The sequence below is a fragment of the Vicia villosa genome, linkage group LG2, assembly GCF_029867415.1.
Source record: "Vicia villosa cultivar HV-30 ecotype Madison, WI linkage group LG2, Vvil1.0, whole genome shotgun sequence".
NCBI classification, from domain to species: domain Eukaryota; kingdom Viridiplantae; phylum Streptophyta; class Magnoliopsida; order Fabales; family Fabaceae; genus Vicia; species Vicia villosa.
In genome coordinates this window covers 14139872-14157365 of record NC_081181.1, presented here as the reverse complement: position 1 = coordinate 14157365, position 17494 = coordinate 14139872, and positions in this window count along the sequence as shown.

The window sequence follows — 17494 nt, the reverse complement described above, 5'->3', positions numbered from 1 at the left end:
TCTCTACCATTACATCTTCGGCTATCCCATATGTATTCTTAATAGTGTGATCAGCAAATTGCAACTTTGTTACACTCTCGCTTATTTTTCCAATCTCCAGCTTTTTGAAGATGGACAATGGCATCAGACTCACACTAGAACCAGAATCAATTAGCACCTTTTTGAACACTCTATCATTTATGGTGCACGGTATCGCCACCACTCCAGGGTCTTTCTTCTTAATGGGGATCTTCCTTGCTGGCGAGACTCTACCACACTTTTCAGTCACAATTTTTGTTTCATCTCCCACTTGTTTTTTCTTAGAAATTACCTCTTTCATAAATTTCTTGTATAAAGGCATATTCTCAAGTGCTTCAAAGAAAGGTAAGTTAATCTCTAACTTCTTGAACATTGCAGCAAACTTCTCAAAATCCTTCTCTTTCGAATCCTTCTTGGCCAATCTAGAGGGGAATGGTAATTTGACCACCGGTTTAGTTTCTTTCTTATTTTTCTCTTCTAGTGGCTTAACCGGTGATATCACTACTTCAGGCTCTTTTGGATTTTCTCTAATTTCTAGATCTACCTCTATGACTAAGTTGTCATCTATCTCCTCCTCTTCTTCAGGCTTTGGCGCTTTCTGACTTCTTGTTGTAACAACATTAATTTTTTCTTGGTTTTTTGGATTTGCCACAGTTGAGCTTGGAAGAGTACCTTGTGCTTGTAGAGTGAGATGTTGTGCTATTTGACCCATTTGAACTTCCAGATTTTTTATTGAAGCTGTTGTGTTCCTATGGTTGTTTCTTGTCTCTTCTTGAAACTGGGAACATTGTCCGGCTAATCTCTCAATAGCTACTTCCCATTCTGCCTTTTGAGGAACTTGTTGTTGATCTTTCCATGAGAAGTTTGGATGATTCTTCCATCCCGGATTATAGGTGTTAGAATAAGGATTGTTCTGCTTCAAGAACTTGATTTCTTCAATTTGTTGAGGAGTTGCAAAACAATACACAGTTTGGTGAGGACCATTACAAATCTCACAACTGACCGTCTGAGCCGGTTGAACTTGAGCCACAGTTTGAGTCTCAACAGTCATCTTCTTGAGTCTTCTCTCGACTCCAGCTGCAATTTGGTCTTCCATTTTCACAACTTGATTAGCCAACTTTAAATCAATCATCCCTTCCGGCTGGCTTACACTACGATCATATAATTCCAAATGCTCATTCGCAGCAATGGCTTCAATGATCTTCTTGATACCAGTGGCTGTTGTAAAATTAGATGAGCCACCGGAAGCTGTGTCAATGAGTTGCTTAGTCTTCATCTTGAGGCCATTCACAAAGTTCTGCATCTGTTCAGTTGCATCCATATTGTGAGTAGGACATGCAACTAATAATCGTTTAAACCTCTTGTACGCATCTCCAAGTGATTCTCCTTCCTTCTGTTTAAAATTTACTATGTCATACCTCTTACGGATATACACAGAAGCAGGAAAATACTCGTTGAGAAATGTCGTCTCCATTTGTTGCCAAGTTGTAATGCTCCCAGCAGGTAAAGAGTAGAACCACTCTTCAGCATCTTCTGAAAGGGTAAAGGGGAACATTACCAACTTTTTCGCTTCCTCGGAGTGTCCTTCAATTTTTAACGACGTGGTCATCGTGAGAAATCTCTGTAAATGCTTATTTGCATCTTCATTGATTTTTCCTGAAAAAGGCCTCTTTTCGAGTTGCTGGATCGTTGAAGGGTGCAACTGAAAATGAGCAACATTGACCGGTTGATTTACTATTGTCAACCGTCCAGTTGGAGCATTTGTTCCTCCATAATCACCCAGAAGTCTCTCCACTGGAGGTGGATCTGCAGCCATCGTTTCAGACTCGGTGTCTGAAAGTTCGGAATGAACCGAAATTACTTCCTCTTCTTCAGATTCAGAAACTGTCAGTGTTGCTTTTGATGTTTCCTGTCTTTCTTGCCTGGCTTCACGGAGTCTGGTACGTAATGATCTTTCTGGTTCTGCGTCAAAAAAAAAATTCAGCTGAGGTCTTACCTCGCATCCACAGATTAGACAATTATTAGTAGCAATAAATCAAAATACAGAAAGGAAAATTTTGGTTGCAGAGCAACAAAATTTCAATTGAATTACAAATTGAACTTATATTTATGGCAGTCCCCGGCAACGGCGCCAAAAACTTGATCGGAAAATAGCAAGTGTACTATTTTTACCGATGTAGTAATAATAGGATTTATCCCAAACATCGATCTCGTGGACTGCGTAGGAAATATAAGTTATTTTAATGATTCAATTGAACAAAAGATCATGGTGGTTTTGTTATTTGACTAGAAATAATGATAAATGACAACAAATCAATAAGAGACGTAAATGTGACTTTAAAACAATATGAGAGAATATGCTAGGGTGAGTGTATGAATTGCCTTGCAATGACCCTTAATCTTTAGTTATAAAATATCAATGTACATGAACTATTACCGAATCTCAAGAGTTATCTTCCCTAATTCCTCAGAGGAAAACCTTTTGATACTTTCTTGTATCCTAATTCCTTAGCAATTCAAGAAGTAATCAAGTGCAATATAATTTATCAAGATTATTATGGTTACTACGAAGCATCCTCATTCCTAAGCAATAACAATCGTAATATAATTTTGCAAACAGCGATAAGGTGGTTTGTCCGACCTAAACCTTAACCTTAAATCAAAAATCTATTTGTCAGATAGATAGAGCAATAAGCACTTTGCACAATCAAATAATTTCACACACGTAAATATTCTCTAACATAAAGGAAATTAGGTTCAATGACAATAGCAATTCAGGGACACCCCCTAGCATTGGGGGGTTTAGCCGCTCATAATATTCAAAGAAAATACAATAGGAAGATTAGACATTACAAGAAAATAGGATTGCTTTGATCTTCAATCGCAATTGCTCTTGAAGATCTCTGTTCTCCAAAACCCTTGAGAGCTCTCCTCTTTCTTCTGCAATTCTTTCGTGCGTCAAAAAGTATCTCTTCCCTCCTCCCAATTAGGTTTTAGTAGTGTTGATTCAAGTAAAGAAACATGCGAAAAGTCCGAACTACCCTTAATGAAGTTGAGGCCTTTAAAAATATAAAACTGGCAAAATTGCTCGCGCCTGCCAACACGGGCCGTGTCCTGTGACACGGGCACCCGTGTTGGCCCTCTGTCCATGTTATTTTCAAAATTTCCCCCAGGCTTCCTGACACGGGCAGTGTCACGTGACACGGGTACCCGTGTCAGGCCACTGTTTTGCATCTTTTCTTTGCTTTCCCCCAGGCTTCCTGACACAGGCAGTGTCACGTGACACGGGTACCCGTGTCAGGCCACTGATTTCTCCATTCTTTTGTTTCTTCTCCAGCTTCCTGACACTGGCTGTGTCCTGTGACACTGGTACCCGTGTCAGGCCACTGTATGCACCAAATCTTCATTTTTTCTTCGATTCATCTTTGTTCAGCCCTGCATTCTTCTCATGGACTTAAACGCATAAACCTGAAACACAATCACTACCAAAAACAAGCATCAAAGCATCTTAAAAACATGAGTTCTTAGCATCAAAACAAAACACACAACTTAAACGAAACTTTCAAAATAAGAACGAAAACTATAAAAGACGGGCCATTATGTTACCGAATTGACGAGATTTATGCCGAGAGATTGATGAAAACACCATACAAATTGGTGACCGATCATGAATCGAATCAGAATCACTCCCATCAGACTCCATGGATGTGATGAAAGAAAGATGAGATGAACTTGTGAAGATGCAGGTGAGCAAATAAATGGAAGAATGAATGAGATGTGTGTTTATCTGCTGATACCATATTATAGAGTCAAACGCAAGTTTGGGGAAGATGAAGTAATGACATCGGCGGCAAATACAGAATTGAAATGTATGCCTTGAATCGAAAAGAGCCATAGTACAAGTGTTTATATATTGGACCTAAGCTACTAAAGCCCAATGAACATAATAAGCCCTAAGCTGTTATAATGTAACTAATGGCCCAATTAGGTAATAGTGCAGTCTAATAATACTTGTAGAAGCCTGCATATTAGACAAAAACCTTGGGATAAAAGTTTATGTAAAAAGGTGGACTGGAAAAGCGATGTTTCAGGAGGAAGTCGATGGTGTTACCTTGTGCAATGGGTGAAGGAGATAGGTTGAAAACATATGAGTCAATCAAATTTAAAAGTGGGCTCGGGTGCAAAACTCTTGGAATGCAACTAATTCAATACGAGTCATGTGACCAAAGAAAGTAATTTGGTTGTAATCAAACAAAAAGCCCAAATCTTGTTTCTTCTAAATCCAATGGAAATGGTCTTCATGTATCTCCTAAACACAATGCCAAAAACTGAATATTATGTCATACAATATAAGTGGAGGTTGGAATTCATTGAAGAGGAAACATATTTAACCAAAAAATTATAAAGGTACAACGAATTTGTGTATTTTTCAAGAGACGGAGATCCAATGCATCACTAGGGACATTGCATTGACTTATAGGGTGAATCAATTACCTAGAATGGTCGGGGAAAGGATCAACTGGATTATCACGAGTATGTGAATCTTATGGAAGCTAGGCATAACCTCTCCTCAATTGAGCTTTACAGTTGAAGGCTTTATTGGAATTTATGCGGAATGGAAAGGTAAGTTATTTTATTTTGTTAACGGTTATTCTTCCTATAGTATTTTGAATCAAAGGAGGTCATGGGAAGATTTAAATAGGGTGAAAGGAAAATGGCAAAAGGTGAACATATTATAGGAGGTGATTTTAACTCCATCACAAATAGAAGCGAAAGAGTAGGGTATGATAATCAAGGAAGTGGTGTAGAAGTTGATGAGTTCACTAACTTCATTGAATTTATGGAAGTAATTGATGTTCCAACATTAAGGAAATATTTACTTGGGGTTAATGGAAAAGGGAATGCTAAAAGTAGGCTTAATGCAAATTTTTATTTATTTTTGTATGAATTCCTTTGTCAGTATAAATATTGTAAGCAAAGTAAGAGATACATAATGGAAGGAATGAACTATTGCAATATGCAGTAAAAATGACATGTATATAGAAAATATTTATTTCTTATTTTATATTATTTAGTATTTATTTAAAGGCAAATATCACTCCTACCAGGTCCACCATAGAAAATATATGACCCATGAGATTTGTCAAACCCTCCCTTTATACGATAACAATTTGGTTTTTCTTCTAAATATTCAGGATTTGGAAGGTCAATATAGGTGTCATGAGTAACTGCAACTTGCATATTTCTAATAAATGCAGCAACTTCTAAACCTAGTTCTGGAAACTGTCCACTGCCCATGTCAGTGGCAGTAGTATCCCCTGTTGGGTTTAAATCCACAACTTCTCCACCAAATTGAATTAAATTTGCTTCATGGTTTAATTCTTTGAATAGAGAGTATGGCCAATAACCAACTTTTTCAAAAGGTCCAGTTCCAGATCCATATTCAAGCCACCAGTGCCCACTCTTTTGATCCTTCATACACAAAAATAACAAAATATAAAAGTAGTAAACAAGAGGAAATAATATATATATATATATATATATATATATATATATATATATATATATATATATATATATATATATATATATATATATATATATATATATATATATATATATATATATATATATTTATTATCATTTTATCCCTTTACCATATAGGTTATTTCTGGTTTTCTCCTGTAAAATATTTTTTTTGAAAAACAACCTTGTCATTTCAAAATATTAACAATTTAGTCCTTAAAATCAAAATCCGCATGAGAATTTGGAAAAAAAATTCGCAGAAAACCTGCAGATTTACCTGTGAATTTTGAATTTAAGGACTAAATTGTTAGTATTTTGAAATGACAAGGTTTTTTTTCAAAAGAAATATTTTACAAGGAAAATAAAAAATGGCCTATATGATAAGGGGGTAAAATAATAATAACCCTATTTCTAATTATCTAAAAATTTTAAACATTAAATTTATATTTTCAAAAAGATATTACCTGCTCGATCTTTAAGTTAAAACTATATTGTGTTCCTAGATGCTTAGACACTGGAGTAATAGCAGCTCCAAGTCCAATAGTTTTGCTAATTTGAACAAAACCAGGGCAATGTAAATTGTAGCATCCAGTGGATTGATAAGCATCTGCCTACAATTATTAATATTTATAATTAATTATCATTTAAGTTTATATATTTTTTTCACATCCTTTACTTCAATCAATTTACTTACCGTCCAATAAATAAATAATCTAGGATTGTGGTCTCCATATTGCTTCGGGAATACCTGCATAAATTATTATTTGAATTTGATTTAATTGGTCAAAATAAAAAATAAATAAAAAATGTTTAGCAATTAAATAAAAATACTAGAAAGCAAAGAAAGAAAAAACATGCAATGGAAATCAATGAAAAAAATAAATAAATGAGAGTAATATTTAACATGCCTGCCAACCAGCTTCAATACTTTCTTTAGCTGTTGGAGATTGAACCCAAATTTTAGCTGAACTGGATTCCTCTCCATTTTCCACTTGGGGTGCCCACACATTTAGGGAAGCCTTTGCTCCATGGTATCCATGCCCTTGCACAAACGTTATAACTTCCTATTTAGTATGGAGCAAGAAGAGAACAATCAATTAAGTTTAATATAAATTTTAGTGTTTAAGTTGAGAGGAAAAACATTAGTGATTGTGATTACATACATAGAGTCTTTTAGGAATGGTCATATCTTTTCTTCCAAATCTTATTTCTTGTTCTTTTGTTCTTCTAAATGGTATTGTTCCTTCCGGACAAAATTCACCCAATAAACTCCATGATTGAACAACACTCAAATTATTTATTTGGTTGCGCACTTTTGATTTTCCTTGAAAATCCTACGGATAAAAATATGGACGGAAATATTTTCAATTATACAATTAAAATATAATAAGTTCCTTAAGTTGAAACATTATTTCTGAATTCTATTAAATTAATATAAAAACATACCAATGATTTATATTCTTCGAGTAGTGGGAGATCAAAAGCTGGTTGTTTATGAAACAAAACACAATCTATGATATCACCGTCAGGACTCTGAAAAAATAAACACAAATCAGATAAACCCTAAAATATCAATGATGTTTTAAAATTATATTAACGTACTTGAATCGATTTTATCGCGGGTTTATTGATCTGATGTGTTTTTATTGTTTTATTCATCTTGTGAAATTCTTTGACATATTGTAAAGATTGATTGACTATTTGGTGGTTGTTTGTTTTTGAAGAGTAAATAGGACATATGAAAGTAACAAGAAAAATTAAATGCAAGAGGAAGGAGATGATTGGTGAGTTAAATTTCATATTTGTGTGTGTTTTTCCTATGTGTTTTGATGAGTTAAATATATAGGAGATGATTACTCAAACATTTTAATAAATTAACTACTTATTTATTATGAGGTAGTACAAACAATATATATTTTTTATTTGCATATCACTTTAGCTATCCCACCATAATATGAAATACATTTTAAATTTTATTCATTGAAGTTGGCTTCAAAAAAATAATTAAATTTTATTATATAAATATACATGACATTTACTATGGACTTGATTTTTGGTCAAATATTTTTTAATAATTTAAAATATCTCAAAATTAAATAATTAATATATATTGACCAATAAAAATTGAGTTACTTAGCTAAATATATTTTTAGTCTATATTATATTCTTTCAAAACTGATAAAAATATTTATTTATTTATTTTTAACCAAAAAAGAAATTCAATAAAACCAACACACGAGTACATAAGGAGACCAAATCAATACCCTTAAAAAAATCTTTACCTAGGAGTATCAATCTTATCTACCAAGTAATCTTTAACAATATCACCATGAACATGACTTACATACTTAGCCTAGGGGGACCAAACTCAATTTATTTATTTATATTCATTAGTAAGAAGTCGACTTCCAAAAAGATTATATTCTTTTGGACTTTATTTTTTTTATTCCAAATATAGACCTTATTTAAAGGTGAAAATATTAACTTTTTATAAAATATTTTATCTATTTTCTATTTTTTATTTGATTTTATAAAGTTGAGTTTGTAAGAAAAATGGTAGTACTATATTTAATTATGGTTTATTTTTAATAAACCAAAAATTATTTGACTTTTACATTTTCTTAAATTATATTTGGGTAATCAGTAAGATATACATATTTTATGAGTTACAATTTTATTTATTTAAATTTTTTTTAAAAAGGTGTTAATTTATAAATATCAGCAATTGTTTATATTAGTACATAAATGTATATAAATTTTGTTGTCAAAGATCAAATTCTAGACTATTAATTTACATTCATTTAACTCAATTAACACACATCATCTAAGCTACCTCACCCACCATATTTTTATAAATTATAATAAATATTTTTTATTTAAGTTAAATGATTAACAAAGTTAATCTAATCTAGTAAGTAAAATTAAAGGCTATTTTAATTTATTTGACTATATTTAAATAATAGATTAATTGCCCCGTCAAATTTATTTATTTTGTTTGTAATCAAGTTATATTGAAAGGGAACAAAATTTTAAAAACACCATTACAAAGGAGGGGCTAAAAATGAGCCCAACCACAAAAAATTGCTCACCAAATAGAACTATCTCAAGTATAGCAAAGAGTTTTGAAGGGTTTTGGGAGTCTACATAAATATATATCAAATATGCAAAAAAAATTATATTAGAGAGGTGTATTTGAATTCTTGACATAGTCCTTATTTATCTTTAATGATTGGTTTTTTGGTCATTAGTTTTTTAGATATATTGGAATTATGGTTTATATAAATATATTATTGAAATAAAATTATTTGTGTTTATATATTGAAAAACAATATTTTTATATGATTTAATATATATTTAAAAAATTGGATAAGATAATTTAGATTTTTTGAAAATTTATTTTGGTAATCAATTTTTTAAGAAATACGTAGTTTATGAGTTTTATTTTTAGTTTATTTTGACAAAATATTATTAAGTTTAGATTATATTATATGCTCAATGATATAGAAAATTAATCTAGTCAACCAAGTTAAAGATTATTTTAAGCAAGTTGTATACGCTAAACTAATACAACAAAAGAGTTTTTTTTTTTTTTTGGTGGCAAACAAGTTATATTGATAAAGAATGAAAGATTTCAAACAAGATTACAAGTTTGTGGAAAAGGAGTGGTCTTTGATTAAGGTACAAGATTACATAAATGTAAACAAGTTATATTGATAAAGACAATAGGAAGAATTGGGGCCCTAAACCGTTTAAATTTAACAACAACTGGCTGAAGCATAAAGACTTTTAAAAGTTTGTGGAAAAGGAGTGGTCTTTGATTAAGGTGCAAGGTAGAGGTGATTTTTGCTTGGCGGAGAAGATGAAAGTGCTAAAAGCTAGACTTGTTTGGTGGAACAAAACGGAATACGGGTGGCTGGATTTGAAGATAAAAGATGCGTGCAAGGAGATACAAGTTTTAGATAATGAGTTTGTTGCTTGTGCAGGTAAAGCTACGGAGGAGATGGTTAAAAAAAGAGCTAAAGAGGTGGAAATCTTTTGGGATAGTTTAGCAAAAAAAGAAGGGCTTCTCAGGCTTAAGTCTAAACAAACTTGGCTTAAGGAGGGAGATTGTAATTCTCGGTTTTTTCACAACTCTTTACGGAGTAGGAAAGGTCGGAGTAATTTGTGTTCTCTTAGCTCGAGGAATGGGATAGTGGTAGAGGTCGAAGAGGTTAAAAATCTCGTTTTTAATCACTTCAAGGAATTCTTCGAGGAGGAGGAAGGTATTAGGCCGGTTCCGTTGGATCTTGGTCTTGTTAAGTTGTCGTGTGCGAATAGGGTGATGTTGGAAGGAGTTTTTGAGGAAGAAGAAGTGAGGGAAGCTTTATGGTCTTGTGAAGGTAGCAAAAGTCCGGGGCCGGATGGTTACACTTTGGAGTTTTTCAAGGCGTTTTGGTGTATCTTGAAGGAGGATATCATGAGTTTTTTCGGGGACTTCCTCGCCAAAGGGAAACTTGTGAAGCCGATCAAGTCTTCCTTAATAGCTCTTATTCCCAAGTCTAATAATATGCAAGATTTGAGTGAATACCGTCCGATTTGTTTGGTGGGAACTTTGTATAAATTGCTTTCGAAGGTGTTAGCTTCTAGAATAAAAAAGGTGGTTGGAAAGCTTGTGTCCCCGAACCAATCCGCCTTTGTTCCGGGTAGGAATATGATGGATGGGGTGGTGTTAGTGAATGAAATCTTAGATTGGTCTTAGATATTCAAGAAAAGTTGTTTCCTCCTTAAGGTCGATTTCGAAAAGGCGTATGACAACGTTTCTTGGGATTACGCTAGATTTGTGTTAAAGGAGATGGGTTTTGGGGAGAAATGGATTAAGTGGATGGATGAAAGTGTGTTCAATAGCTATATGTCGATCCTTATGAATGGTAGTCCCACGAAAGATTTCGAGGTTCATAAGGGTCTTCGACAAGGGGACCCGATATCTCCGTTCCTTTTTGTTCTAATTATGGAAGGCCTCACCGCGTTAGTAAGGAAATCCGTGGTGTTAGGGGATTTTAAACCTATCAAGTATGGAGAAGGTGGGGTGGTGGACATTCTTCAATTTGCTGACGATACTATTCTCCTTGGAGAACCGACTACCGATAATCTATGGAGCTTGAAAGTTGTTCTGAGAGGGTTTGAATTGGTGTCGGGTTTGAGAATCATCTTTACGAAGAGCAATGTTTATGGCGTTAATGTTGGTGAGTGGTTTATGAACTCGGCGACGTACTTCCTTGGTTGCAAAAAAGGGGAGGTTCCTTTTATCTTTCTTGGTATTGCGGTGGGGGGAAACCATAGAAGAAGGAAAGCTTGGTTGAAACCCATTCAAAATATAAAGAATAGACTTTTGTCGTGGAAGGGTAAATCTATATCTATAGGAGGAAGGGTGACGCTCATAAATGTGGTTCTCAACGCATTCCCTTCGTTTATGTTCTCTTTTTACAAAGCGTCGGGGAAGGTAATAAAAGAGATTAGAGGTATAGCTAGTAACTTTCTTTGGGGAGGATGTAAGAACAAGAGATGTATTCATTGGGTTGATTGGGACACGGTTTGCAAAAGCAAAGAAAAAGGCGGATTGGGAATAAGGGATGTTGGAGACATTAATAGGGCGCTTCTCCTAAAGTGGAAATGGAGAATTCTAACGGAGAACAAAGCCATTTGGAGTAAGTTTATCAAAGTTATATATGTTGATCCGAAACTTAAAGTGCAAGGAAAAGTATCAGATGAAGTCAATTCGAGAGATTCATTATGGTGGAGGGAGGTAATAGCTAACGAAGTCATGTCGGTCGATGGTTTAGAAGGTTTCAAGAGCAACATTAGATGCTACTTTAACAATGGTGCTAATATTCTGTTTTGGCATAGTCTTTGGTGCGGTGATAAGCCGCTGTACCTTGCGTTCCCAGGTCTGTATGCAGTATCGGTCAACAAATTATGTGTTGTCTCCACTGTTTTTTTCAGGTCTGCGCAGGGAGAGTGCTGGCAGCCGTCAGTTTGTTTAGGCAGTGCTGAAACTGTGTCAGCGGTTATGGCTTGCCCAATTTTGGTGGTTCAGTGGTAGAGATGTCTGGAAATTCTGGATTCGGTGCAGCAGTGGGAGGGAAAGGGGGACGGTTTCGGTTGGAACCTCAACTCTGATGGGAGTTTTTCGGTGGCTAGCGTTTCCTCGTGGTGTTCCCGTGCCAAATCTTGTGCTTGGCAGCCCCCAACGGTGAGTAAATTGAAATCTTTATGGTGTTTGGATCTTCCGTCTAGGATTGCCATCTTTGCTTGGAGATTTTTCGTTTCTCGGCTCCCTACTATTGACTCCCTTATAGCGAGGGGAATCGATAATTTATCTAGCTTGAGCTGTGTGTTTTGCGGTGACCATACGGAGTCCTTAATCCACCTTTTTTTTCGACTGCAATGTTTCTAAGAGGGTGTGGGAGTGGGTCTACGATTGGATCGGTGACAAAGCTCTTATTTCGTTGGACGATTTAAAATACTTCCAAGAGGTTCAAGAGAAGGTGAAGAGAGTTAACGAAAGAATGAAGATTCAATTCATTTGGTTATCTTTAATTTGGAGTTTATGGCTTATGCGAAACTCTATGATCTTCGAGCAAGCTCTTTTTAGTTTTGAGGTTGTGGTTTATAATGTAATGTTTTTTTCTTGGATTTGGTTGGTTAGATTAGGGGGATCTATTCCTTTGTCTAGTTTTTATGAGTGGTACAAGTATCCCATGGATTGTTTCCACAAATTGTAACTTGGTGTAAGGGTTGCACCCCTAGTGCGATTTCTTAATCTCAAAAAATATCATGACTTTGATATTTGTTAGTATATAATCATATAAGACGTTATGGTTTATTCTTATATCATACTTGATTGTACAACATTATTCTAAAATAGTTTGTGGTCAAATTTTATTTTCAGTAAGCGTTGGAGAAGAATATGGGCTTGAATAGTGTCGAAATTGGTTGAATAGACCTTTCTCAAAAATATTAATTTTAAAACGTTTTTTCTTTAAATCAAAGCTTAGAAAAAAAATTTGGCGTAGTGTAATTTTTGTACAAAATATATGCCATTGAATTGATCGTATTATACATTTAATCAGATTTAATTAAAAGTAAGAAACTGGTCTTTGTTAATCTTTACTCAATCTCGACTTCTCACCTTCTAAATCCAAGAATTATGCTCTAAGCGTCCGTTATGCAACAACATTTACATAGTTCCATTTATTTCAATAGTTCCTTATTTGAGCCTTGATTCATCTAAAAGTAATAGAAATTCCAATTTTGCATGTAGTAGCTTCCACGGTTTGAATAGATGCTTGCCACGATTTGAAACACGCTTTCACGTGTTTCTTGATCCAAATCTCTAACTAATTGACTATATATAAACATATTATGTTGAATTTAAGAATATGGTTTGATTTATGTATTCGTAAAAATGATTTAGAACTCAACTCTAGAATGTGCAACTATGCGAGGAGACTCGATTACGACGGATAAACAAAAATATTAAATTGACAAGCAACAAAACATAAACAAGTAAATTCTAGGAAGCCAAACAACTTTTGTCTCCTCCTTTTTTTATGCTTGGCAAGCTTGCAATTTTTGCAAATGGAATTGAGTTGACATTGAGTAAAAGAAAAGTGCGATGAGTACTTTCCTCCTTTTTCTTCCCCCCTTAAAATATTGCATAATACAATAAATAACGTAAAACACATAAATTATATCTAGACACAAATTACACCCTTCCTACCTTTAACAAGATCAAAAAGAGATAGATGGTAATGAGTCTAAATACAAAATAACCAGCAACACATAAAATAATCTAAAGAAAATAAAGCTAAACATAGTTAAGAATGATATACCTCATATAAGAAGAATACATCACAAAGATACAACACATACCAAATGTAACAAATATGTGCAATATGATATGAACCAAACAACAACTAAACTTGAACTGATTAACAATAATGGAATGGAAGGATTAAATATTGGATGAAAAATTCAAAAGATGTTCCAAATGCACATAAACAAAATACACACTTAAAAATGTATTAAATGCATAATAAAAAAATTATTCAACAGATTGAATGTAAAGTCACATAGAAGATGTAAACACATAAACATATAGAATAAATTAAGAATAATAATACAAGTAAAGATAAAAGTTGAAGGGATCATCCAAATAGATTTGATTATAAGTAACTTGCTACACAAGAAATGTTATTTTATAACAAAAATATATATAGAGAAATGAATTAGAATCTGAATCTATTTATAACACGAAGAATCCATGATCCTTTGTTCCATATAAATCTTGTGAAAAAGCTATGTGGATAGAGGTTTTGTAAAACTACCAGCAAACTCGTAAATAACAATGTTGTTTTCAACATCATCTCTAGAAAAACGGTGTTGTATTTCTATATGTTTAGCGTGTGAATGAAACAGAAAATTCTTAATAAGATTCATAGAGCTACTATTATCGCATTTGATAGAAACATAATCGAGTTTTAAATTAAAATTCAATACCTGTTGCTTTAGCCATAAGTCTTATGGATAACAATTAACGAAAACTATATATTCAACCTCAGCGGTAGAAAAAGCAACGGTATGATGCTTCATACTGTGCCAAGAAACTAAATAATTTCCAAACAAATGGCTAGTACCACTCGAAATCTTCCTATCCTATTTACACCCAGCAAAGTCAAAATCAAAATATCCTACTAAGCTACACACACTTCACTTAGGATACCAAAGAATGTGATGTAAGGTTCCTTTAACATAACTCAAAAAAATTTAACGAACTTAAAATGAGTTTCTCTTGGTGACGCTTGAAATTGAGCGCATATACATATGCTAAGCCTAATATATTGCTTACTCATGGTTAAATAGAGTAAGATCCTATGATATTTATATATTTGGTAATATCGATCTATATGCCTTATTCATATTTATCAATTAGAAAATTTGAAATCATAAGAGTAGAAATGATCTTTGAATGTCTCATATCATATTTCATTATGCTTTGTTTGTGAGTTTGAAGGACAAGGGAGGGGAGGACTTTGAAAAATAGGAAGGGTTTGGTGAAAAGTATGGAAATATTTTGGGCAAGAGGGTTTTGTTTTATTTATAACACCATAAAACCCTTATATGGAGGAACTCAAAAATTGTATTGAAGAAGGGTTTTGGAAGGTTTTAGGGGGTCTACATAAATTTTCCAAATATCTTTTAGGTTTTTATAGTATTATGAAAATTAAAAATATAGTAATGATAATGACTATTTTATCTTTCCAAAAAAAATCATTTTAGAAAAATGTCAAATATTTTCCTGTATTTTTATAAAATTTCGTTTTCGGAAGCATTTCTCTCCCCTCCCCTTCAAACTCGCAAACAAAGCCTTAGGAGCTCCAAGCAATAAATACTTTGTTTAACTAATGAATGTACTAGTCTTTGATTGCTTGATCAACAATCCTAAAAAGTAATTAAGCTTTATCATCAATAAAATTTCAAACCCCCTTATATGATACTTTCAAACCCTTTGTATAAAAAACCATGAGTGGGTCCAAAAATATGTCATCAACAAAAATCTCAACTAATGAGATATGCATTTTCTTAACTTTTTGATTAAGTTGAGAAAACGCTGATATTAATAGAAAATATCATGACACATCCTTTGACATAGTAACCCAACTCAACACCAAACGCTAGGTCGTTAGGTAGAAAAAGTAACTAGTGCAACAAGTTGTCCCAAATTTTCAACTTCATTACAAAGATATTTGACTTGTACATGGTAGAGAGATAAAAAAACATCAAAAGAATCATAAACTAGAAAAAACAAAAAGTACATGAGTACTTACTTATCTTATGTTGTATACTTGAGTTGTAAGCGTAGGTGCTTGAGCTACATGAAAACGTTTGTCGTGAATATACTAGAAGAAAGGGAGAAAATTTTAATTAACGATATAACCTTTTAGCTATTCAGGCAAGCCATGCACATGCTCAAAAAAAATATCAAGTACTAATTCAATACTTCTCCACCAAACGTTTCCATTCATCAGATATGTGATTCACATGCATTTTCGATTCAAAATATTTCCGTACACAAAGATAAGAAAAAGGCTCACACTTTCTAAAGATTTTCTGGAACAAAAATAAAATTGGCAAGAGTTTGTGTCTTCTCTTTTTCATTTAATAATCATCTCAACTAAAGTTTATTTACATAAGAGGGTAGTTTTAAAAGTATAGTTAGCTAAAATGGAATTGTTTTTAGACATATTATGCACCTATGGTTGTTAATAAGGTATTGTGCGTTAAAGTGGTGTTAGATTTTGAATATGTGAGAATGTCTATACAGGAAAATTTTGTGATTTGAGAGCACACATTCTAGTCACAAATTGTGTTTCTTTCTAGCATCAAGTTATTATAAAAAAATCTTATAATCCAACAATATCAGTCTCTCAAGTTTTTTCAATACCACTTTAAAAAGTCATGTTATCTAGTGCTTCATTAGATAATGCAATTTTTATTTGTTTTTTTTTTCCATAAGCAATTTCTTATATTAAGAAAATGGAGTACTAGGGGTACTCCAACCCTTACAAGAAAAATCCTACAGCCTTACACAACCATAATGCTATGTTACAAACACAACAATGGATTTTTATACCATTCATAAAAACTACATACTAATCTATCCTTGGCTTCCATAGATAGCCACCACCAAGAAGCTCTCAATATCATGAAGAATAGCTCATCAATATCCAACTCCGCATTGTTAAAGACAATATCATTTCGCTTCCTCCAAACGCACCAGCATGTTGTCATCCATATGTCGCAAATCCTTTTCCTTTCTATCTTTCCCAATTGAGCCTCCACACATTTTAGCAAATGGTTTCTGCACTCATCCTCAGAATTGTTCAGTATATTCAGCCAGTTGAGTATTTTACACCATAGCAGCTTCATTCTTGGGCATAGCAGAAATACATGATTAACATCTTCCTCGCTCGTATGACAAAAGACACATAGCCCATCCTCCATTTGTTGTAATATCCTTAGCAGTAGGTTCTTTGTTGGTAATATGTCCTGGATTAATCTCCAACCAAACACCTTTATTTTCGACGGAACTTTTGCTCCCCACATAATGTCCAGAATCTGTCTACTGCTCTCGTCCATCACTGCCGCACCAATCTCTCTCTCCATTAGTGCATAACAGCTTTTTACAGAAAAATTATTAGAGCTATCATAAGGCCAGACAAACCTGTCCACTTCATTTATTGCGGCCCTCAATCCATCTAGAACACCACACAATTCTGCATGTTCCAACGTTGCCTCATGGCCCAGCACTTCGTTTCCTTTCCGTAGATTCCATATCCAGTCATCACCACCTCCGGTTCTCATGTCTTTAATGGTTGAATCCTTCGAGCTACACTCTTCAAACAGTTTCGGGTACTGCTCAGCTAAGCTCCTAATCCCTATCCAATTGGATTTCCAGAAAAACGCAATTGAACCGTCACCCACCTTCATTCTAATGTTCTGCCTAATTCCATTAGGGACATCACATAGTGCTACAATATCCTTCCACCATAACGAAGGCTTCACCTTTGATCCCACCCCTTCCGCCTTACACATCCAGTTCAGCATATTACCATATCTAACCTGCAGAATTCCTTTCCAAATGGCCTCATGCTCAGTTAGGAACCTCCATATCCATTTAGAGATTAGAGCTTTATTATACCTTCCAACATCCTTGACACCTAGTCCACCGTCACTTTTGTTTTTACATATGGTATCCCACCTTACCCAAGACACCCCTTTTTTATCCACCACACCATTCCATAGAAACTTTCTTTGGATGCTTCGTAACTCCTTTACAACAAGCGTAGGAACTTTGTAGAATGACATTTGAAAACTAGGAATATTTGACAATACACTATTCAATAAAGTC